We start from the raw sequence: 24,721 nt of genomic DNA on the forward strand, positions 1-24,721 counted from the left end.
GCTACATCTGATTCTATTTAGGATCAGAGAGAACTTTTGGCCTTTGGGTTTTTTGGTATTGGCTTATTTCACTAAGTATAGTAGTCTCAAGTTCCATCCATTTACCAGCAAGTGACATAAATTTTATTCTTATTTATGGATAAGAAATACTCCATTGTGTATATGTACCCCGTTTTCTTTAACCTTTCATCTGTTGAAGCTCACCTAGGTTGTTTCTATAGCTTAACTATTGTGAATTGGGCTGCTGTAGACATTGATGTGGCTGTGTCACTGTAGTATATTGATTTAAAGTCCCTTGGAGATATATATATATATATATATATATATATATATATATATATATATGCCCAACTCTCCATCATGTCAACTTAGGAACTTATTTCCTCAACAAGACTTCTAAATTGCAACAAATAAAATCAAGATTCAACTGGGGTGATAACTGGTTGAATGGTGTTTCCATTCCAAATTTTCAGAGGAATCTCCATACTGTTTTCCAGAGTACTTGCACCAATTTGCAGTCTCACTAGCAAAGTATGAGTGTAGCTTTTTTCTCACACATTCTCTCCAGCATTTATTGTTACTTGTATTCTTGATAATTCCTATTTTGACTGAACCAAGAATGGAATATCAATGTAGTTTTAATTTGCATTTTCTAATTTCTATTACAATTTGTTTTTAATTTTTATTTGTTTCAGTTAGTTACACATGACATTACAATGACCTTGACATATCATACATTTGAACCACATGAGATACAATATCTCATTTTTCTGAATATACAGGTTGTAGATTCACATTGATCATGCATTCACATATACACACCAATAATAATAATGTCTATTCCATTCTACTATCCTTCCTATATTTCCAACCTCTCCTCTCCCCTCCCATCACTTCTCTCTTCTTAATCTAAGGTAGCACTATTCATTTTTTTTTCTCACATCTTCATACATGTAGTTTGTATAACAATGAGGCTCTTCTTCCACCATCCGTGCAATTCCCTTTCTCCCTCCCTTTCCCTCCCACCCCTCTTCCCTGTGTATAGGTAATCTTCTTCTCATGCTTTTCCTCTCTTCCCCATTTTGAGTCACCCCCCTTATATCAGAGAAGAGGTTTGGCATTTGTTTTTTGGGGACTGGCTAAATTCACTTAACATAATCTGCTCTAATGCCATCCTTTTCCCTGCAAATGCCATGATCTTATTATTTTTTAGTTCTGAGTAATATTCCATTGTGTATATATGCCACATATTTTTATCCATTCATCCATTGAAGGACATCTAGGTTGGCTCTACAGTCTAGTTATTGTGAATTGTGCTACTATAAACATTGATGTGGCTGAGTCCCTGTAGTATGCTGTTTTTAGGTCTTTTGGGTATAGTCCTAGAAGAGGAATAGCTGGGTCAAATGGTGGTTACATTCCCAGTTTTCCAAGGAATCTCCATACTGCTTTCCAAATTGGCTGCACCAATTTACAATCTCACCAGCAGTTCAATTCTGATCAAAATCCCAATGACATTCCTCACAGAAATAGAAAAAGCAATTATGAAATTCATCTGGAAATATAAGAGACCCAGAATAGCAAAAGAAATTCTAAGCAGGAAGAGTGAAACAGATGGTATCACTATACTAGATCTTAAACTATACCACAGAGTAATAGTAACAAAAACAGCATGGTACTGGCACCAAAACAGGCTGGTGGACCAATGGTACAGGATAGAGGACACAGAGACTAACCCACAAAACTACAACTACCTTATATTAGACAAAGGTACTGAAAGCATGCACTGGAAAAAATATAGCATCCTCAACAAATGGTGTTGGGAAAACTGGAAATCCATATGCAACAAAATGAAATTGAATCCCTATCTCTCACCATGCACAAAAGTTAACTCAAAATAGATCAAGGGTCTAGGAATTAAACCAGAGACTCTGCATCTAATGGAAGAAAAAGTAGGCCCTAATCTTCCTCATGTGGAGCTAGGCCCCAACTTCCTTAATAAGATGCCTATAGCACAAGAGTTAAAACCAAGAATTAACAAATTGTATGAATTCAAACTAAAAAGGTTTTTTTCTCAGCAAGAGAAATAATATGTGAGGTGAATAGGGAGCCTACATCCTGGGAACAAATTTTTACCCCTCAACATCAGATAGAGCTCTAATCTCTAGGGTATACAAAGAACTCAAAAAGCTAAACACACACACATACACACACACACACACAAATAATCCAATCAACAAATGGGCCAAGGACCTGAACAGACACTTCTCAGAAGAGGATATACAATCAATCAACAAATATATGAAAAAATGCTCACCATCTCTGGCAATCAGAGAAAGGCAAATTAAAACTACCCTAAGATACTATCTCACTTCAGTAAGAATGGCAGCCATGATGAAGACAAACAACAACAAATGCTGGTGAGGATGTGGGAAAAGGGTACCCTCATACACTGCTGGTTGGATATTGAGCATTTTAAAAATATATTTGCTCACCAATTGTATTTCTTGTTCTGTAAACAACCAGTTTCAGATCCTTTGCACATTTATTGACATCCTATGACCACTAGAAGAGAATATTAACTATACTGGGTTGTGTGTGTGTGTGTGTGTGTGTGTGTGTGTTAAGTTTTTTGATTTTTTTTTCATGGGGACAAGTAGTGGGGATTCAACTCAGGGGCATTCAACCACTGAGCCACATCCCCAGCCCTATGTTTTATTTTATTTTATTTTTATTATTTTTGTTGTAGATGGACACAATTTACTTATTTACTTGTTTATTATTTATTTATTTATTTTTATGTAGTGCTGAAGATCAAACACAGGGTCTTACACCTGCAAGGCTAGTTCTCTAACACTGAGCCCCATACCCAGCTCTGTTTTGCATTTATTTAGACATAGAGGTGCTCAGTGCCTCACTATTGCTGAAGCTGGATTTGAACTCTGGATCCTCCTCTTTCAGCCTCCTGTGCTGGTTTGTTTTGAGTTCTTTATATATCCAGAAGACTAATGTTCTGAGGTGCAGGTGGTAAAGATTTTCTCCCATTTTGTAGGTTCTCTGTTCATTTTCTTGATAATTTTCTTTCCTGTGAGAAAGCTTTTTGCTTTGTTACCTTCCCATTTATTGATTCTTGATTTTATTTGTTGCAATTTAGAAGTCTTGTTGAGGAAGTCAGTTCCTAAGACAAGATGATGGAAAGTTGGGCCTATATTTTCTTCTAGTGGGTACAGGATGTCTGGTTTAATGCCTAGTTCCTTGATGTACTTTGAGTTGAGTTTTGTGCAGGGATAGGGGTAGGGGTTCAATTTGATTCTGCCACATGCATATTTCCAGTTTTCTCAGTACCACTTTTTAAGAGGCTGTCTTTTCTTTTAATGTATGTTGTTGGTGACTTTGTCTAGATTAACAAGACAGTATGAATGTGATTTTTGTCTTTGTGATGTCTTTTCTGTTCCATTGGACATTTTGCCTGTTTTGGTGCCAATCCCATGCCATTTTCGTAGCACTATAGTATAATTTGAGATCGGATCTTGTGATGTCTGCTGTCTCCTTCACTTTTTTTCACTAAGGATTGTTTTGAATATTCTGGGCTTCTTGTTTTTCCAAGTGAATTTTATGTCTGCTTTTTCTATTTCTTTGTGAAATATCATTGACATTTTAATAGAAGTTGCATTAAAACTATAGCATTTTGGTAGTATGTCAATTTTGGTAACATTAATCCTGCCAATCCATGAACATTTGAAATATTCCATCTTCTACGGTTTTCTTCAATTTCTTTCTTTAGTGTTTGGTAATTTTCATAATAGAGGTCTTTCACTTCTTAGATTGTTTCCTGATTATTTTATTTTTTAAATTGTTTTGAATCCATTGTGATTCATCAGCTGATGCATAATTTGTGTACAGGATCATAATTGATTTATGAGTGTTAATTTTATATCCTGCTACTATGCTGAGTGTGGTTATGAGTTTTAAAAATTTTGTGGTGTAGTTTTGTGTCTTCAACATATAAAATGTTGTTGTCAGCAAATAGGGATATTTTGAGCTCTTCTTTTCATATTCATATCCCTTTAATCTCTTTTTCCAAACTGCTCTGGTTAGAATTTCAATATTCATATGTTGAATAGAAGTGGTGAAAGAGGGCACCCTTGACTTTTTCTAGTTTTTAGAAAGAATGTTTCATTTTTTTCCATTTGGAATCATGTTACTCTTGGGTTTTTTGGTATAGAGATTTTAAAATGTTCAGTTACATTCGTATTATCCCTATTTTTTCTACCATTTTGAACATGAATGGATGCTGTATTCTGTAAAATGCTCTTTCTTCAACTATTGAGATAATTATGTTATGTTTTTTAAGTCTATTAATGAATCCTGTTTTGATTTCCATAGGTTGAACCAACCTTGTGTCCCTGGGATGAACCCCACTTGATCATGGTGCACTATGTTTTTTTTTTGTTTGTTTGTTTTGTTTTTGTTTTTTGAAAGGTTAAACACAGCATGCATTTTATTTTATTTATTTATTTTTTTATTGGTTGTTCAAACTATTACAAAGCTCTTGACATATCATATTTCATACATTAGATTCAAGTGGGTTATGAACTCCCATTTTTACCCGAAATACAGATTGCAGAATCACATCGGTTACACATCCACATTTTTACATAATGCCATATTAGTAACTGTTGTATTCTGCTACCTTTTATATCCTCTACTATCCCCCCTCCCCTCCCCTCCCATCTTCTCTCTCTACCCCATCTACTGTAATTCATTTCTCTCCTTGTTTTTTTTCAGTATCACTTTGTCTAAGTATTTCTTTGTTTGTTTGTTTTTCTTCCATACAAATTTAGAAGTGTGAAGTCTATAAACATCTTCCACTTATGAGGAGGATTGAGAAAATTGACATCATATTGTATAACACAGTACTAAATGGACCATCCTGCTCTCCTGGGACCAGATAAACTCTTCTTTATGGAATTTAAAAGTCTCAATAAATCATAGTTTGGGCTGGGGTTGTGGCTCAGTAGTATAGTGCTCACTTAGCACATGATAAACACTGGATTTGATCCTCAGCACCACATAAAAATAAATAAAATAAAGAAATTGTGTCCAACTACAACTAAAAAATATTTTTTAAAAAAGTCATAGTTTATAAAATTGTCATCAAATGGTCTTTTACATCTACCTTGCCATGTGAAATAAGACTAGAATGTGAATAGCATGCATGAATTGAAATACTCCTCTTCTTTTGAGTGGTGAATATAAACTCATTCTATATAATTTTAACAGTACAAGTCCTTTGTACTCCTCCTCCTCCACATCATCATCATCATCATCACCATCATTGTCAGCATCATCATCATTATTTATTTCACTGTTGGGATTGAAGCCAGAGCTCCTTCAGTCTATGCAATACATTACCACTTGGCTCTTTCCTCTGCCCTACCAGTAGATTCTCTCAGAGTAAATGTCTTATTCTTTTGTTGTTGTTGTATTGTTTTGTTTTGTTTTATAGTTTTAATGAAGTGGGAAAGAATTTCTTCTATATGGAGAGACAGTGTTTGGCTCATTCTGAAAGCATGAGTGAGTTCATAGCCTATTTAAATATTTTATCATATCAGCTATATCTACATAACAACTTGCTGCTACTTCCCTGGTGCTTCTTTCTGTATTTCCCTATGACCATGTGGTATGGATAAGAGTGTATAAACTCTGAAGGTTGTCATCTTTCAACACTTTTGTCCCTAGGGGAAGTAAAGTTTTGTTTGTACCACACATAAGATAGAAAAAGTAGCTGGAAGTAAGAGATGAGCATATTTGCCGTCTCCTACACTGGAATGTCTTTGTAAGCTTTCTGTCCCTGATCTGTTTACTGCTTTTCTCTAATTTCTGTAGATTTTTTTTTCATACATTTGTTGACCATCTGTATTTCTTCTGTGAAGTGCCTGTTGAATTTCTTTGCTCATTTATTAAATGGGTGGAGGTGGGTGATGGGGTTATTATTAGTTTTAAGCTGTTTTTGTTGTTGTTGTTATTATTATTATTATTATTATTATTATTATTATTATTTTATCTATCCTGGAAGTTAATGCATTTTCTGAGGTGCAGGTGGCAAAGGTATTGTTTCCTATTGTGTTGGCTCACTTTTCATGTTCTGGGTTTTTGTCTTTGCCATGAAGAAGCTTCTTAGTTTGATGGAGCACCATTTATTGAAAATTGATTTTACTTTGCGTTGAGGGGCCTGCCCTTTCAGCATCTACTCTTGGGAGCTTGAGGGCATACAGAAACCCCTCCAAAGACAGTTGCAGATAATTGCTTCTGCTATATTATGCAGCAAAACTAGCTTTCATAGTTGCTATGTTCCAATTTACATATAGCAGTCATGATAGGCCAGAGGGGATACACAACATATAATATTATGGGAGTCCTGCCACCAAGAGTCTAGCAACTGCCTTGTACCAACTGGGGAGTAATTTCTTGTCAAAGGAGCAGGTAAATGGTGCTTGCCAGTGTTCTGACAACACTCTGTCCCAAAACATAGTGTTGTATGTTAGGACATCCCTGCTGCACAATGAGAAAGATGAGCATTCCTCCATGTAGATCCAAGGTCAGGCCCACCAACAACTTCTTTTGCTTTAGAGATTTTATGAATAAGTCAGTTCCTGAGCTTATATGTTGGAGTTTTGGGCCTATGTATTCTTCTATCCGGTGCAGGGATTCTGGTCTAATACCTAAGTAATTAATCCACTTTGAGTTGAGTTTTTGTGCATGGTGGGAGCATTAGGGTTCAATTTAATTCTACTACATATGGATTTCAAATTTTCTCAGCACCATTTGTAGAAGAGGCTATCTTTGCACCAGTATATGATATTTGTGCCTTTGTCTAGTATGAGATAATTGTATTTATGTGGGTTTGTTTCTGTCTTCTGTTTCATTGGTGGTCTTACCTGTTTTGTTGCCAATACCATACTGGTTTTGTCTTTATAGCTCTGTAGTGTAATTTGAAGTCTGATATTGTGATACCTCCTGCTTCATTTTTCTTGCTAGGTATTGTTTTGGGTATTCTGGGTCTCTTGTTTATCTAAGTAAATTTCATTATTGCTTTTTCTGTTTCTGTGGGATCTGAAAGGGAGAGCATTTCTTTGGGCTCTGGAAGGGAGTTGCATTGAAATTTTATAGCACTTTTGGTAGTATGGTAATTTTGACAATATTAATTCTGCCTATCCAAGAACATGGGAAGTCTTTCCATTCCTAGGACCTTCCTCAATTTATTTCTTGAGTGTTCTGTAATTTTCATTGTAGAGGTCTTTTACCTTTTTTGTTAGATTGTTTCCCAAGTGTTTTTTTATGCTATTTTGAATAGGATAATTTTCCTAATTTCTCGTTTAGCTCATCTTTTATTGGAGTATAGAAACAGTTGATTTATGAATGTTACTTTGTATCCTGAAATTTGATGAATTCATTTGTGTTCTAGAAGCTTTCTAGTGAGTATTTTTTTGAGGGGATCTTCTTAATATAGAATCACGTTTTCTTCAAACAGTGCTCGTTTTAGCCCTTCCTTTCCTATTCATATCCCTTTAATTACATTCCTTTGCCAAATTGCTCTGGCAAGAGATTAAAGGACCTGATTTGTTCAGCTCTCTATTTATCATTCAGTCGTGAATTTGGTCTTCTGGTGTTTTATTCATTTATGATCTGATAGATTGCAGAGTATTATCTCTACATTTTGTATTTGCTAAGAGTTGCATTGTGTACTAATAGAAGTAGTGAAAGTGGGCATCCCTGTCTCATTGCAGTTTTTAGAAGAAATTCTGTAGTTGTTCTCCCTTCATAATTATGTTGTCCTTGGGTGTGTCATGTATAGCTTTTACAATGTTGAGGTATGATTCCTTCATTCCTATTTTTTCTAGTGTTTAAAGCATGAATAGATGGGGTATTATGTAAAAAATAGATGCTGCATCTATTTTGATAATCAAGTGTTCTCATCTCTGTATCTATTTGTGTGATGAATTACATTTATTGATTTCCATTTGTTGAATCAGTGTTGCATTCCTGGGATGAAACCCACTTGGTTATGTGCACTATTTTTTAAAATCTATTTTTGTATGAGATTTAGCAGTATTTTATTGAGGATTTTTGCATCTATGTTCATCAAGGATATTAGTCTGAATTTTTCTTTTCTTGATGTATCTTTGTCTGGACTTAGTATCAGTGTGAGATAGGCTTCATTTAATGAATTTGAAGAATTCCCTCTTTTTCAATTTTATGAAATAATTTGAGGAGGATTGGTATTGGTTCTTCTTTAAAGGTTTGGTAGAAATTGGCTGAGCATCCATCTGGTCCTAGGCTTTTCTTTGTTGGTAGAGTCTTGATGACTTTTTTATTCTCATTATTTGAAATTGATCTCTTTAAATTTTCTATATACTTCTGGTTAAATTTGGGGAGCTCATGTCTCCTGGAATTTACTGATGTCTTTTAGATTTTCTAGCTTATTGGAGTATAGATTTTGAAAAATAGCTTCTATTTATGCTCTGTTTCAGTAGTATCTGTGCTGATATTTCCATTTTCACCATAGGTTTTGGTACTTTTCATTTTTCTCTGATAGCTTGGTTAATATTTATCAATTTTGTTCATTTAAAAAATTTTTGATTCATTTCTTTTTCAGTTTTTACATCTTGATTTTATCAATTTCATATTTGATTTTTATCTTTTCCTTTATTTTTCTGATTTTAGTGTTTTTCTCTAGGTCCTTAAGATTATAATGTTAGATTATTTTACTCAGTAACTTTCTATTCTTTTAATGTATGGGCTCAATGCTATAAACATTTCTCTTAGAACTGCCTTCATAGTGTCCCAAAGGTTTTTATATATTGTATCACTATTCTCATTTACATTTAATTTTTTTATTTAAACTCTGATTTGTTCATCTATCTGTTCATTATTCAATAGTGAATTTAGTCTCCTAGTGTTAGTTTTTTTTTAAATTTTCATCTTGTTGATTTCTAGTTTTATTCCATTATGATCTGACAGAGTTCAAGGTATTAGCTCTATTTTTGGTATTTGTGAAATGTTGCTTTATGTACTAAAATATGATCTATTTTGGAAAATGTTCCCTGTGCAGCTAAGAAGATAATGTATTCAGTCATTGATGAGTAAAATATTCTGTGCATTTCTGTTAAGTCTAAATTATTTATTGTAATTTTAGTTCTATATTTAACTTTTGTTGGTATGATCTTTCTAGTGATGAGAGACACATCTTAAAGTTTCCAATATTATTGTGTTGTGATCTGTTTGATTCTCTATATTGAGAAGGAGCTCTTTGATTACTTAGATGCTTCATAGTTTGGAGCATATATATTTACCACTATTATTTCTTTCTGTTGTATTGCTCTACTAAGCACTTTGAAAATGGAATTTTTTATCTGTTCTGATGAACTTTTGCTCAAAGTCCATTATATCAGATATGAAAATAGATACACCTTGTGTATAAGATCCATGTGAATTATATGTTTTTCCCATCCTTTCACAGTTAGTCTGTGTATATATTTGTCTAAGAGGTGAGTCTCTCGGAGACAGGCTATTGTTGGGTTCTTTTTTTTCCAAATCAATCTGCCAGTGTATGTGTGTTGATGAGTTGAGTCCATTAACATTCAGTGTTATTATTGAGAGATGATTTATGTTTCCTGTTATTTTGGTTCATTTCTAGTTATCAAGTTGAAATAGATTCTACTTTGATTAACTATTCTTTTAATTTTAGTTTCTGTATGTTTTTATTTGTATATTTTATTTTTTCTTAATAAAATATTTATTGAGTGTGTTTTATAATGCCAGCTTTCTAGTTGTGATTTTTTTAACTTTTGTTTATTATGGATGTTATTATCTCATATTAAAATCTGATATAATTTAGTATTCTATGCAGAATCCGTTTTCTTTCAGAGCTTAGTATATATTATTTCAAGATCTCCTAGCTTTTAGGGTCTTTGAAAAATCAGCTGAGATCTGGATCGGTTTGCCTCTGAATATGACCAATCATTTTTCACTATCAGGTTTTAAAATTCTATTATAAGTAAAATTCTATACTTATTCTGTATGTTAGGCATTTTCATACTATTGTGGCTAGGAGTGTTGTAATTCTATATATTTGGAGTTGTATATACCTCCTGTGTTTGATTTTTCATTTCATTCTTAAGATTTTGGAAATTTTCAGTTATTTCATTGAAAAGATTGTTCATTTTTTGTTTTGAAATTCAATACCTTCATCTGTCACAGTGAATCTTAAATTTGGCCTTTTCTTATTATCCCATACATATTTTTAAAAATTCTCTTCATGGTTTGGTAACATCTTTTCTCCATGATGAACTTTATTTTCAAGATTATGCACTACTTCTTTATTACCTGAATATTTGTCCTTTAAGTCGTCTAGTGTATTGGTGATGCTTTGCATTGCATTTTTAATTTGGTTTATTGATTTCTGAATTTTGAAAATTTCTGATTGATTTTTCTTTAGAACTTCTATTTCCTTATTGATATTTTACTTCTTGTGTCTTCTCTGTGATTTTACTTTTTACATTATCTTTTATCTCATAGATCAGTTGAAATATAAACTTTCAAAATTCCTTCTCTGATATTTTCTTCACTGTGGTTTTTGTGGAATCTGCTTTTGAGTCATTCTGGTTTGTTTGGGATTCTTTGTTCCCTTGCTTGTTCATATTGTTTGTGTGTCTATTCATATATCAAAATGGATCTCTAGCAACAGAACTACTATTCTGTGCATTTCTAGTGATCCTGTAGATATCTTGTGGCTCACAGATTGGGGGGGGGGAGCCAAATAATTGCAACCAACTGTGCATAAAAAATATAGAACTAAATTGCATACTTAATTTTTATTTTCACACAAAGTTAGTTGGCACAATAAACAGAACTGTATCAATTTATATCAGTAATGACAGTAAGTAATCATGAGTTATATCTTTCATAAAATAAAAGAATAGGTGTTTTCTATAGCTTCAATTGTATTAATTGTTGCTTTAGCATTAGTGGTGGTGTGTGGAGTTTTATAAACCAAGAGTTCTGGGAGAAATTAAAAATAGAGTTCATTATGAAGAAAAAAAGCAATGGTGATAGAAAAGGATTAGCGGTTTCAAGATGTGAGTAGGGCAGAAGCAAAGTGATATACGATGTATTGTTTATGAGAAAGAAGGAAAAACAAGTAAAAGAAATAAAGAGTAAAGTGAGAATAATGGAATTTGACTGTTTGTAAGAGAAAAGAAATAGAAACAAAAAGAAATAAAAGGTTTGAAACAGAACACAAACTCAATCCAAAATAGGCTAATTGAAAACTTTAACCCTTAACAACAGAGTAAGGAAAAATAACTATGTTTCAGAATAGTACAAATGAGAAAGCATAAACAAATATGTACAAGTGTATGAATGTCCTTCATGTATCCATCAGTACACATACAAAAACTAAAAAGAAAAAAAAAAACAGGATTGTTACTGAGAGTATGTGCTTGCTGTCTCTTCCAAAGTGTCTTTCCATCTCTCAGTTTCCATTCTCCATGGGATGGTATGGGGAGCTGTGAAAGGTGCTGTCAGCTCCACCCCCAGGGTATATGTCATGCTAGGTTCTACAATATGTTCTCAGGGGAGGCAGTGAGGTCCTGTCTTTGCCCCAGGTGTTTCATTTCATGGGGAGTTACTGGGCATAAATAAATCAGTGCACACCCAGGACTTTACTCTACTCTTCTCCCCAGGGCTACATTCATGGGACAGGGAAGCCAGTCCTTTACCAGTTCTGTTTTTTCAGGGTACTGTTCTTTCTTACCTCCTTAGGTCTTCCCTCAAGCACCAAGGTCCATCACTCCTGCTCATTGAGATTTTGAAGCAACTGCCACTGGTCTTGGGCACAGCTGTGTCAAGGGAGGAGAGGAGGACAGGCTCTCTTTGGCCTATCTGACTAGTATTACCCCCAGGAGAAATACTGTCCATGCCAGAAATTCTCCTGATTTGCTAGGCTCAGTTTATGTCTTGTGGATGGTGTCTGCAGATTTATATATCGGACTGAGCCCCAACACATGGATCTAAATTCCCAGTCTGAGTTGGTGCCATTGCAGTGCAGATGTTTAAATATGTCTCCAGCTTCAACTCTCTGTACATTCCAGGCAGACTGGTGGTGACTTTCATGCCACAGTTTAATGAGTAGAATAGCTTGACCCTGTGGTCCCACATTCTGCATTCCAAGACTGTCTGCTGCACTTTTCATATATATAATTAGTTTTAGGTAGACACAGTATCTTTATTTTATTTTACATGGATTGAAACCAGTGCCTCATGCATGCTAGGCAAACACTCTACCACTGAGCCACAACCCTAGCCCCTTGTGTGCATCACTTTTCAGTCTTTTTTTGTCCTAATGTACTGATTTCCCCCAATCACATCAGATCCTAAGCTCCAGCTCTGTTTCTCATCTTTGTCTGATATACCCCAAATTCCCCAGTTTTCAAGTTATCTGTCCAATATTGAGTATCAGTGGCATGCTTTTATCTCCCACCTCACAGAGAAGCAGTTTTCTCACTCTCTGAGTCCCATATGGTGGAGCTGTGAGAAAATCCACTTCCTGCTAATTCACCATCATGTCTCCCCTTGTTTGACACTTATATATTTATGCTACTTTATTTGACAATGATAAGGTTTTCTTTCATTTTTGCAACTTTTAATAAGGATTATGATTATGGGACCAATGATTTACTTTTAAGTATCAAACTTTTATAATTCCTGTTGTTTCTTCCTTGCATTTGATAAGTACAAAGTGGGAAACTTAGGAGTTGTTAATGCATTCATTACTTACCTGTCATAAATACAATTAATATTAATTCTAAAAATTTCTCCGAGTATGGGTCTGGAGGAACATTTTATAACAAAACATCAGAGTCATAAAATTTTATATTTTATATTTCTGTTTTTGATTAATTATATATTTTACTGTTTTATTTAATAGTGAAAGAAAGTCCTAAAGATGACTCATTAAGAAGGTATGAATTTATAGATTTTAAATAAAAAATGTCTATTAACTAAGTGGAGAGTGAAGGTAGAAGTATTTGTTGAGTATTCTAGTGTGGGACAGATACCACATTCATTTAACACTTGTTTCCTAAAGTTATCTTATAAGCACTTTGAAAGTATCTGTGCTATTATAATCTGTTAATTACTAATAAAGAGCTGTCATTCATAGAGGTTGACTATTGGTCCCATATTTGTGTAATTAATAAGTTTCAGGCCTGTGTTTAGACTGTAGTCTTACCTGGCTGACAACTCCATTGTGTTGTTCCACTGTACAGGCTGATACCAAGTGGGACATATACAGGAAAAATAAATTTTACAATTTATTTCAATGTGTCTGACAAATGTATTCTAAATAACACATATATTCACATTTTAACTTTCAAATTGTGTATCATCAATTTAGAAAGTCAAAGGCAGTTGTGTGTTAATTCTGATTTATATTTTACCTGATAAGCCAGGTTGTAGTCCAAGATTTTGTCCTGATATTGACAGTTCCACTAGTAATCAGGATTTTTTCTTAATATATCAAAAGCTTTTATGGAAAATCTCACAGAGCTATGGCCTCATGGTTTCTAATAAACAAGAAGATCAGGCAAGTGCTGTAGAGAAATTATTTTACTGAAAGTTATGAATAACATTATTTAGACAATGTTGTATTACTTATCTTAATCCTTAGAGGACATTCTAATTTCTCTACTTCCTGATTTTCCAGTTAGTTTCTCTTCAATTACTACCCCTAACAATTTTATGAAGACTTTTACTTTTATACTTTTTTCCTTTTTTATGACTATAACCTTTTATTTAATTTCTATTTGTATTTTCTGTTTTGTTCTCTTTGTGTTTCTGTTTTATTTTGTCAATTGAATATTTTTTTTCTTTTGACAGATCAAAAGTTTAGAAATTTCAGAATTTTAAGGAATTTTAGAAACCTTCTAGTCTTTCAGCATGTGTTCTACATGCCAGCCAAATGATAGTTTTGAGGATGTACCTGAAACTTAAATATATTAAAGGGAGTTTTCTGGGTACAAACAATGACAACAATGAGATTTAAACTCCAGTTTCTTAATTCTGAGCTCAGTACATTTTCTGGTTATCATTTTTAAGGTGATTTTTTAAATAATAGATTGAAGATTGACTATAGGAACCCAACTAAAGAGGACAAGACTAGAATTTTTAAGTGAACACAGTGGTAGAGGGTCAAAATTTAACTAGTGAAGGAAAGGGCTATAAAAGTATTTACCCAGAGTAACAACACTGTGTTGGGTAGGAATAAGCATTTTAAAAAAGAGACCAAAATCTTAGGGTTTATGATTAGTTTGATGAGCACAAAACAGGAATGAAGGACACAGAATATTAAAAGCTCTCTATAAAGGCATATTAATACAAAATTTAGAGGAAGTCTTAATAGCTTGTATTTTGCCTGTTTTCATCTCTGCGATGCAGGAATGGATTAGAGACTAGTGAAACAGACTGTGGAAATTGTTAGAATACATGAATCTGTGGCACAAAACAGATTTTCATTCACCTTCACTTTCTTTCCAAATTGCTGATGTCCTTAAAATGTACATGTAGTGCTGGGCAAAGGAGTGATTGGCAGGGAAAGTTATTACAAAGCTTCAGTTGAGTAGTTGGAAAGGTATTCAGACAGGCCAATGATCGAGACTCCATTTAGTTTAACCTTGTGTCAGGAATCTGAATATTCAAGGGATGTAGATTTCAAGTTTAGAGATTGCCACTGAATTTTGCAGATGAGTGACTGGGAAATGGATTCCCAGAGGAAGGAGTGTATTTACATAATAGCTAGGGAAACAGAGGTACAAATACCAAGACTCTGCTTTTCTGCCAGTCTTTCCCCCTGGGTGTCTGAGTGCTTGTAAAGGTTTTAAAGGGCTTGCTAGTTTATGAGGACCTGAATAAAGTGAGACCTATACAGGAAAAATCAATTTTATAATTTATTTCAATGTTTCTGACAAAGGTATTCTAAATAACATATATATTCACTTTTTAACTTTCAATAATTTTTAAAGTTCCAGAGAACTCTGTGCATTATTTGTGGGTAGAGGGAATAAATAGTGTATTATTATTGGTGATTTCCATGCTGAAGAACAACATTGCTTAGTATTTGACTCCTGGATATTCATGAGAGAGAACTGTGCCTCTTGTTATCTTGTCTTGTGTTACCAGAGGTTTGTTTCAGTTCAGGTGAAAAAGAAATGTCAGCCATTAATTGGGTTTTAAATTCAGCCTTCAAGACAGGCAATTTGCAAGAACAAATTATTATCTGTTTCTGCTCATGTATTGGCTATTGCTCTGAATTGGAACTAAGAGTGCCTTAATATCTATATTGAATATTTTATAGATTCACAGCAGTAGAGTCAGAAAGAGGTGAACACAAGCTATTTTTTTTAATTGGAGGTCATATTTTAATTAATCAATCAAGAAACACCATTTAATAAGTTATACCTTAAATTAAACAGAGTTTATTTTAAAAAGAAAACTATTCACCATTTTTGTTATACATTTTTGCTTTAAAGGTCTATCAAAAAATCACACTCAGGTGATTCCTTGTTTGCAATGGTTGGGGACAGCTATGAAGCTCCTATTAAGGTAAAGTGATCTTTTGTAAAAAACCTCATGTTCTTGCTCTGAATTTTGTGTTTTAAGATGTTAATGCTGAAAATTTAGCTATATTTTTTCTTATATTTTGTATGAATATTTGCTAAGAATCCATTTTAAAGAATTATGTTGATTTTTTTAAAAAAATGCTTTTTGTATCACTGTTCTCTCAAGTACTTGGGGATCATGGGGGCTGGAAGTAACAATGGGCTGTGAAATACATAGTGAAAGAAAAATTGCATTAGAAACAGCTTTCTAACTGTAGAGGAAATATAATATTTATTCAAGGATTTTTTTGTATCAGTTTTCATTACTGTGGTTTTTAAATCATTCTTACATGACTTACAATACTCATGCCTAAATTAATTTTTATAAAATTGTGGAATTTCCCTGGTGCCTTTAGTTTGGAATATATAATATACATTGCACATAACTTTTCTTTTTTTACTTGGACCCTTGATATTTTGGTATCATAGCATTTGAGGAGACCTATATTCTCTATTTCTTTCCGTGACTCCATATTTATACTAAAGTAATATTGGGAATTATGGCAACCCAGAAATCTAGAATCTGTATCTTAATACTTGTATTAAAATGGCTTGCATATCCATACTTTGAGTCTTTCCACTAAAAGTGACAGTAATTAAAAAAAAAACTATAAGTAAATAGCAGAAAGATTAGAAGAACAGAAGGAAGTACTAGGTCCTGAATTAGAACAAATTATATTCTATGCTTTTATAATTATATTCTAGTATATAACTTCTATTTTGACGTATAACTGAAAAGAACCAATAAAAATTCTAAAGGTAATGAAATGTTCTAAAAATTTACTCTTCATCTAATCAAAGAATAAATGGTGTGTGCAAGGTAATAACCAGTTCTGGAAGCAGAAACATTCAATAATTGTATGGTAATACTTTAGTTTCAGAATTGTTGTTTTTCCATTATAGTTTCTTAAAATATATAAATTCTATGTCTAATTTTGAAATTTCAAATTTTAGATGTTTCTGTATTTACTTACTTTAATGTTTATTGTAAAACACTACTATTTTTATGAACTATTCCAGGTTAGGAAATATATTTGCAAATATCCTGGAGAAGCTAAAATAAGGTTAAATGTAAACGATATCTTTTGTTTTGAAATTACTTTAATTTTATTTCAGTTATGAAGAGCTAATGGATAAAATTTATTATTCATCTATTTTATGTGGAACATTTCCACCTCTAGTTTTCCATGTGAGAGAAATATATGATACTTGTTTCCTGAGTCTGGCTTATATTATTTAACATTATGCTTCCCTGTTTTATTCATTTTCCTAAAATTAACTTAGTTTTGTTGTTCTCTATGCATAGAAATCTTCCTTGTTTATATATACCACATTTTCTTTATCCATTCTTTTATTAACTAGCATCTAGCCTGATTCTATAACTTGCCTATTATTAATAGTGTCATAGCAAGATGGGCATGTGTATATCTCTAAAATAAGCTGACTTTAATATTTTCTGGTAAGTACTTAGTAGTATATTTGAATAATAAAGTAGTTCTATGTTCAGTTTTTGAGTAGCCTTCATATGAATTTCCATAGTGATATAGTAATTTATGTTCCTGCCATTCACATGTAAGAGATTTTTCTCCTCATCTTCCCAGTATTATTTGCCTTCTTGATGATTGCTTTTTTGAATGGTGGAAAATGGGAGCTTGATGTTGTTTTGATTTGCATATTCCCGATTGATAAAGATGTTATGGGTTTTTTTTTTCCCTGAAGTGTTGGCCATTTGTATCTCTTATTTTGAGAACTAGCTGTGCATTTGCTCATTTATTGAAAAGGTTTTTGTTTTTCTGGTGTTAAGATATTTGCATTAATATTTTTAGGATATTAATCCTCTGTCAGAAGAATAGCTGGCAAAGCTTTTCTCCATTTCTGGAGGCTACCACTTCTTACTCTTTTGTGTTTCACTTACTATGCAGGAATTTTTCAGTTTGATGCACCCTCTCTTATCCATTGTTGCTCTTATTTTCTGAGCTGTAGGGGGCTCTATTCAGGAAGTTATTGCCTACATACTGACGTGTTTTCCATATATTTTCTTCTAGTATTTGTAAACCTTCTAGTCTGGTACATATGTCTTTAGTCCTTTCTGAATAAACTCTTGTACAGTGTTAGAAAATAGGCATCTAGGTTTCTTCTTTTACATACGGATATCTAGTTTTTCCAACACTATTTCTAAAATGTTGTTTGTCTTTTCTCCAAAATATGTTTTTGGTGTCTTTGCCTAGTATCACATGACTATACCCCTGGGTTTGCTCTCTGTCTTCTTTTCTATCCATTGGTCTATGGGTCTTTCTTTACACCAGGACCATGGTTTTTATTACTATGGCTCTGTTTTATATTTTGAAATTGGGCATTGTGGTTTATCCATTGTTTCTCTTATGATCAGTATCACTTTGTCTAAGTATTTCTTTGTTTGTTTGTTTTTCTTCCATACAAATTTAGAAGTAGTTATTTTCCCCCCATTTCTGCAAACAATACCATTTGAATTTGAATGGGAATACATGGAATCTATAATTCATTTATGGTACTATGCCCATTTTCAGAATATTAATTCTGCTTCTCTATGAACATAGCAGATCTTTTTACTTCCTATTGTTTTCTTATTTTTTTTCTTCAATGTGTAATTTTTCTTGAAGAGGTCATTCACTTTCTTGTTTAGGGTTATTCCTAGCTATTTTTAAAGTTATTTGAATGAGCTATTACTCTTGCTTTATTCTCTCTAGGTTTGCTATGGTATATAGACAAACAGTTTATTTTTATATGTTTATTTTATATCCTGTTACTCTGATGAATTCATTCATCAAAGTAGAATTTTCATAGTATATTATGTTCTTCTAAGAATTAGGACTAAATCATTTGCATATAGAAATAATTTAACATTTTAATTTTCTTATTTGAATCCCTTTTATTTCTTTCTCTTTTTCTAAAATTTTAAGTACTGTGATTAGTGAGATTGGTGGCAATGAACATCCTTGTGTATTTCCTGATTTTAGAGAAAATGTTCTTCTTCATTTTACTATTGGCTTTGGATTTGGTATACTTGGTCTTTATTATCTTTTAATAAAATTCTCCTATTTCTAATCTCTCAGGGCTTTGTCATGAGGGCCATTGAATTTGTCAAAGGCTTTTCCTGCAGCTTCTTAAAAGATCATGTAATTTTGCTCTTGATTCTATGTGTGATGTATTAGTTTTATTGATTTGCATGTATTGAATCATCCTGGATCAAAATCAGCTTTTATGGATTTTTTTTTTTTTTTTTGTATGTGACTAGAGTCTCAAACCAGGAGCATGGTACGAAGGAATCACATCCCCAGGACCTTTTATTATTCACTTTGATAACAGGTCTCACTAAATTTCCCAGGCTGGCTTTGAAATTACAGTGTTCCTCAAACAACCTGATGCTTTTCTGAGAGTATAGACCTACACCACTATGCCTGATATGTATGTTATTTTGTAATGTGTTGTTGAATGTGGTTTGCAAAGATTTTATGAGAATTTTTATACTATGTTCCTCAAGGATATTGATATCTAGTTTTTTCTTGTTCTGTCCAATATTCACTTTTCCAGTCAGGGTAATACTTTGCAGAATTGCTTTGGAAGCATCTTTCCTTTGCTCTTTAATGTAATGGGGGATTAATATCAGTTCTTCTTTAAATATCTGATAAAATTTAGCCATGTATTCACCTCTGAACCTCTGGTCCATAAGGCTTTTTATTATTGCTTCAACCTAATTGCTTGTTATTGAGCTATGGTTTTCTCTATCTGTTTGATTCAACATTTTATGACATATTTCATTAATATCACTTAGATTTATTTATCTTTCAATTTTATTCTTTAAAATAGTCTAAATTTTTCCCATTCATTGAAATGTAAGTTTTCTAATAGTCTCTAGAGATCTTCTGGATTTCAGTGGTATCTGTTTTAATATTTCACTTTTTGTTTCTAGCTTTATTCATCTGTATCTTCTTTTTTCTTTTAGTTCCCTTGGCCAAGGGTTTATCAATTTTATTTACCATTTTAAAAACAAACTATTTGTTTCATTATTACTATGTTTTTAAAAAATTATCTATTTTATAATTTTGGCTCTGACTTTAATTAATTCTTTTTTTGTATTGGTTTTAGAATTCATTTACTGACGTTTTTCTTAGACCTTGGGATGCATTATGAGGTTTCTAAATTGAAATATCTTAGATTTTTCAAATGGAGGTAGCCCTTAGTATAAACTGTCCTCATACAACTGCTTTTGGTGGATTAGTGGAGGGATATCGGAAGGGATAGAAAATGTACTGGGCAGTAAGATTTGTCTAAATATGTTATATGCATTTCTGTATAAGTTACAATGAACCCCATTATCTCATATATATATGATCCACAACCCTAGCCCTCGTGTTGATATTTCTCTATTGTCCTTCTATCCTGGTTTTATAGAGTTAGTAGACAAATGAATATAATATTTGGCTGATTTGCAGAGTATATATAACACTGTGATATAAAATATTTCAATTTTTAATGTGTACTTCTCTAGTTTTTTTAATCTAATTTATTTCAAATCTGGAAAATTAGGTGTCTCCTTAGAATACTGATTAGGCAATCTTCAAATAATTCATTAATTGCTTAACTATCTCTCAGATTCTTCCTCAGAATAGTGTTGGTCATTCATTTGGTGATGCACATCAAAGAGAAAAAAATGGTATAAATGGACATACAGAAGGTAAGAACCACTCATTATAAAATCATTGGATATAATGCATATTTAAAACATGAGCACTAGTATGATTTAATAGTGGAAGAAATGAAAATAATAAATAGTATGGGAGTTGAAATAGTGTATCTTATCAAGTTGCAACCACAGGGTAAGTTGGAGTGGTCCTAGAGGAACTGAGTTATTAGGTCCAGACCTGCTGAAATTAGAGGAAATTTGGGACACAAGAAAGGGGAGAGAAGAATTCGGAAATGAAGAATGAGAAAAGACTATAGACAACAACAACCAAAAAAAAAAGAAAGAAAAAGAAAAAATAAGCAGATGCGCATTGATGATGGCCTGATAAAACATTCCTTGGAAAGATTATGACTTCTAATACATCTACAAATTAGAGTACAAAACAGGGAGAATTTTAAATCGGTGAAATAAATGGCCAGGCACATGGTGCATGCCTATATTCCCAGTGGCTCTGGAGGCTGAAGACGGAGAAATAATTTTTATTTTAAAGCCAGCTCAGTAACTGAATGAGGTCCTCAGATATTCAGCAAAACCCTTTCTCTAAATAAAATATAAAAAGGGATGTGGATGTTGCTGAGTAGTTAGACACCCATGGGTTCAATCCCCAGTACCAATAACAAAATAACAAAGCAAAAAGAAACATCAAATAGGCATGTTAAGTTAGAGGAATTGGTAGAAGATTAAGCATGCATAAGAACTCTCAAATTTTATTGAATCATATGTTGGGGACCATGTACAAAATGTATGTTCTGACTCAGCAGGTCTTTGGTTCTACATCCTGAATACATTCAAAGATGCTTCCAATGCTCCTTGATCCATAGACTACATTCTGATTTGCAAGAGCAGTTGAATGAATTGCCCTTTAGAAAATCTAAATTAAGAGCCATTGTGTCTTAGTTCATGGCATAACTATATTAAATTAGAGCATAAATCTTGCTTTGTTTTTGATTATGTCTGTTGGCAAAGGGGAAGAACAAATGGATGAAACATAGAAATCGTATTTTTTAAAATATTTTTTGTAGCTGTACACAATAACTTTATTTATTTATTTATTTATTTTTATTGTGGTGCTGAGGATCGAACCCAGAGCCTTGCACATGCAAGGCAAGCACTCTACCGCTGAGCCATAACCCAAGCCCCCAAATTGTATTTTTTAAAGATTTTTTAAGTTGTAAATTGACACAATACCTTTATATTATTTATTTTATATAGTGCTGAGTATTAAACCCAGTACTTCACATGTGTTAGACAAGCGCCCTAAGACTGAGCCAAAACCCAGCTCCTAGAAATTGTATTTTTAAGATACAGTTACTGCATTGGGAAGAAAAAGTAGTGGGAATAATCTAAACAACAACAACAACAACAAAAAGAATCAAGACTACAGGTCTAGAGATAGCTTTTGAAAATCAAAGGGAGGGAGTAGTGAGGAGGGAATAAAATTAGCTAGGTAATTTTGAAGGTAATAATAAGGAGACTGAGGTAATGCATTTCAGCTGGTTTCACTATGTTTGCCTTCAAACAAAAGTGAGAATTACTGGTCCAGAGATGGTTTTAAGCAGGGGAAACTGTTAGAATTGGGGCAACCAGCCACTTTAATTCCTTTGCTCCATAACTACCAAGTATAGGGATGTATTGATATCAGTATTTGAGATCAGAAACATAGCATTTAAGAAACATGGGGCATTTTAAAAGACAATTAGTTTTTTTCTTTAATGAAACCATGGCTTTGGGCATGCTAGGAATGCACTCAATTACTCTGCCAAGTCCTTTTCTCTAAATAGCTAGTATTCTGATATGACAGATATTTTATGAAAATCTTTGAAAGTCTAAGAAGTTATATCAAACAAGGCTCATTTTGTAAACAGCAGACTCTTTAGGTTAATTTGTTGAATACCAAAGCTGTTATTTTTTGTATATATGCTAATGAATTTGAAATATAAAAGGTTATTCATGTCTGATAATTCTTTTGCATTTCAATTCACTTTTCCCCTTTGGATTACCATATATTAATATTTTATGCTTATTAAAAATTATTTATTAGATACAGTTCCTATGTCTTCTCAAATGAATGAATCAAGAAACTTTGAGTGGGTCAGACCAGAGGATATATTAAAAGAAGATACACCACTGTCCTCCATGGGTATGGAAAAATGATTATTTTAATAAGTGTATACCAAAGCTGATCATTTCTCAGAACTTTCCTCAATGCAAATGAATTATACTTTCCACTTGACGGTTATCACAACTTTGGACTTAGTATATTGTAGGACAAATGGAGGAACAGGATACATACCTGTAATAAAGTTAATGAAATGATTGTGATAGGCTACATTAAACACACCTGCTGTTAAATTATTTTCTTTATTTTATATATTTATGCCCCAAAGTTTCTCCTTTGCTCCTCTGATTAGATATCCCCATTCCCTCAATCAATCCGCACCTTTACTTAGTATGTGTGCATTCCCTATTATATTTGTGGTAATTGGAAATGTAATCTCACTTTTGAAAACTTAACTCTATGCTTAATTAAACTAATATTGGATGTTTTTCTTCAATATATTTGAATCATGCTGCTGTACTCAACAAAAACCAGCAAACACAGAAGTCCAAATGTTAAAATATTATTTATCAAAGCTAACCCATGGAACTTGACTCCATGTCAATTCAGCAGGAAGGTGTGGGTGATTTTGTCATATTCATGTTTTGTGGATTGTGTATCCCTTTTGCTTTTCAGTACTTCAGAATTTCACACATCCTGTTGTGAAGGTAATTATAAACTTCTATGTTTATCTTGAATTATTAACTGTGTATAGTATAAAATGTACAACACGTATTTAATATCTACCTTCCAAACCCATACAGCCTATCTTAGACAGGAGGTATTTTCTTCAAAAGAATACAGTGGGGACAACAGAAGAAAGGATATGCAAATCAGGTAAAAATATATATATATACACATATACATACATACACACATACATACACATTCCAGTGTCTATATTGGCATACAAGTTTAAAATTATATCTTTAAAATCACAACAAAATGATTTCTAAAAAAATCTTTATCTCAGACATTTTTAAAATTAAATTTCCTGGAATTCTTATACCTGTTAGGTGAATTATGAGGCTCTATTTTCCTCCAAAATTTTATAAAAACTTATTGCATAGCTGCCAATAATTTCCAAATCTTGGGAGATGAACATAAAAATACGTGTCTGAACCCAGAGATTAAGTATAGTGTGTGAAACAAGACCCAATTAAAATTTAATCTCAATTCTAATATAATACCCACTTTATTGAATAATTACATTGAACCCGTGTTGTACTTTATGCAGCTGTGGATTCTATTCCTTCATCAGTTGTTATTATCTCTGTATTAAACCATACAAAGTATTATTGTGTATTCTTTATATTATTCATTTTCTATAAAACTAATAGAGTATTTTTAGGAAATTACTCTTTTATGATTTTTATTGACCCAGAGTTGTAAATTCAAAAATACTTACACAAACCACTTTATATATTCCCTCTTCATGCTTTTCTTTCTTTTTTTGTTTGCTTTTGTTTTTAGTTTATTTTTCAATGGTGGGGACTGAACACAGATACTTTGGCATGCTAAGCAGTAGCTCTGCCACAAAGCTTTTTCTCTTATTCATTGGAAGGTTGGGTAAATCCAAGATTCAGGAAATTGACCCCCAAGCACTAAAATGAGTCCCTTAACATACAAAAATGAGAAATTCAAATATTACATGGTAAACCCAAAGAACTTAAACAGTTGGTGTGTTTTATTCTACATGTCATTTGAAATCTTGTGTAACAGTACAGAGCCTCTTATTCCAGAGACCCAGCTTTGTCCTTTATTACTTAATGGAACTTCTTTCTACACTGGTCCCAGAAAATGATATATCCTCTATTTTTCATGGAACATTTTTTTCCATTCTGGCCTGCTTCTCTCTATTTGGCACTCCTGCCACCTTCTTATTCATTTCTGCTCATGCATATGCTCTCCACACTCATCCTATCTTCAGCATTTGGAGCCATCTAGCTACAACACAAATGTGACTATGACCCTCTCTAGAAGATAAAAGGCCAGCTTTTAAAATTACCCAGAAATCTTTCATGCGTTCAGCCTAACACTTTTTCCTTTCCCTTAATTTTACTGTCATCTTGATGGCTCCTCACCAATCCCTATATTTTCAGACAAATACTGACCCATTTAATGCTTCACTCTGTGTCTATCTACAGCCTTTTAAGCTTTCCCCATTTTCTGCCTCTTACT

The sequence above is a fragment of the Marmota flaviventris genome, chromosome 5 (genome assembly GCF_047511675.1).
Source record: "Marmota flaviventris isolate mMarFla1 chromosome 5, mMarFla1.hap1, whole genome shotgun sequence".
Lineage (NCBI taxonomy): Eukaryota > Metazoa > Chordata > Mammalia > Rodentia > Sciuridae > Marmota > Marmota flaviventris.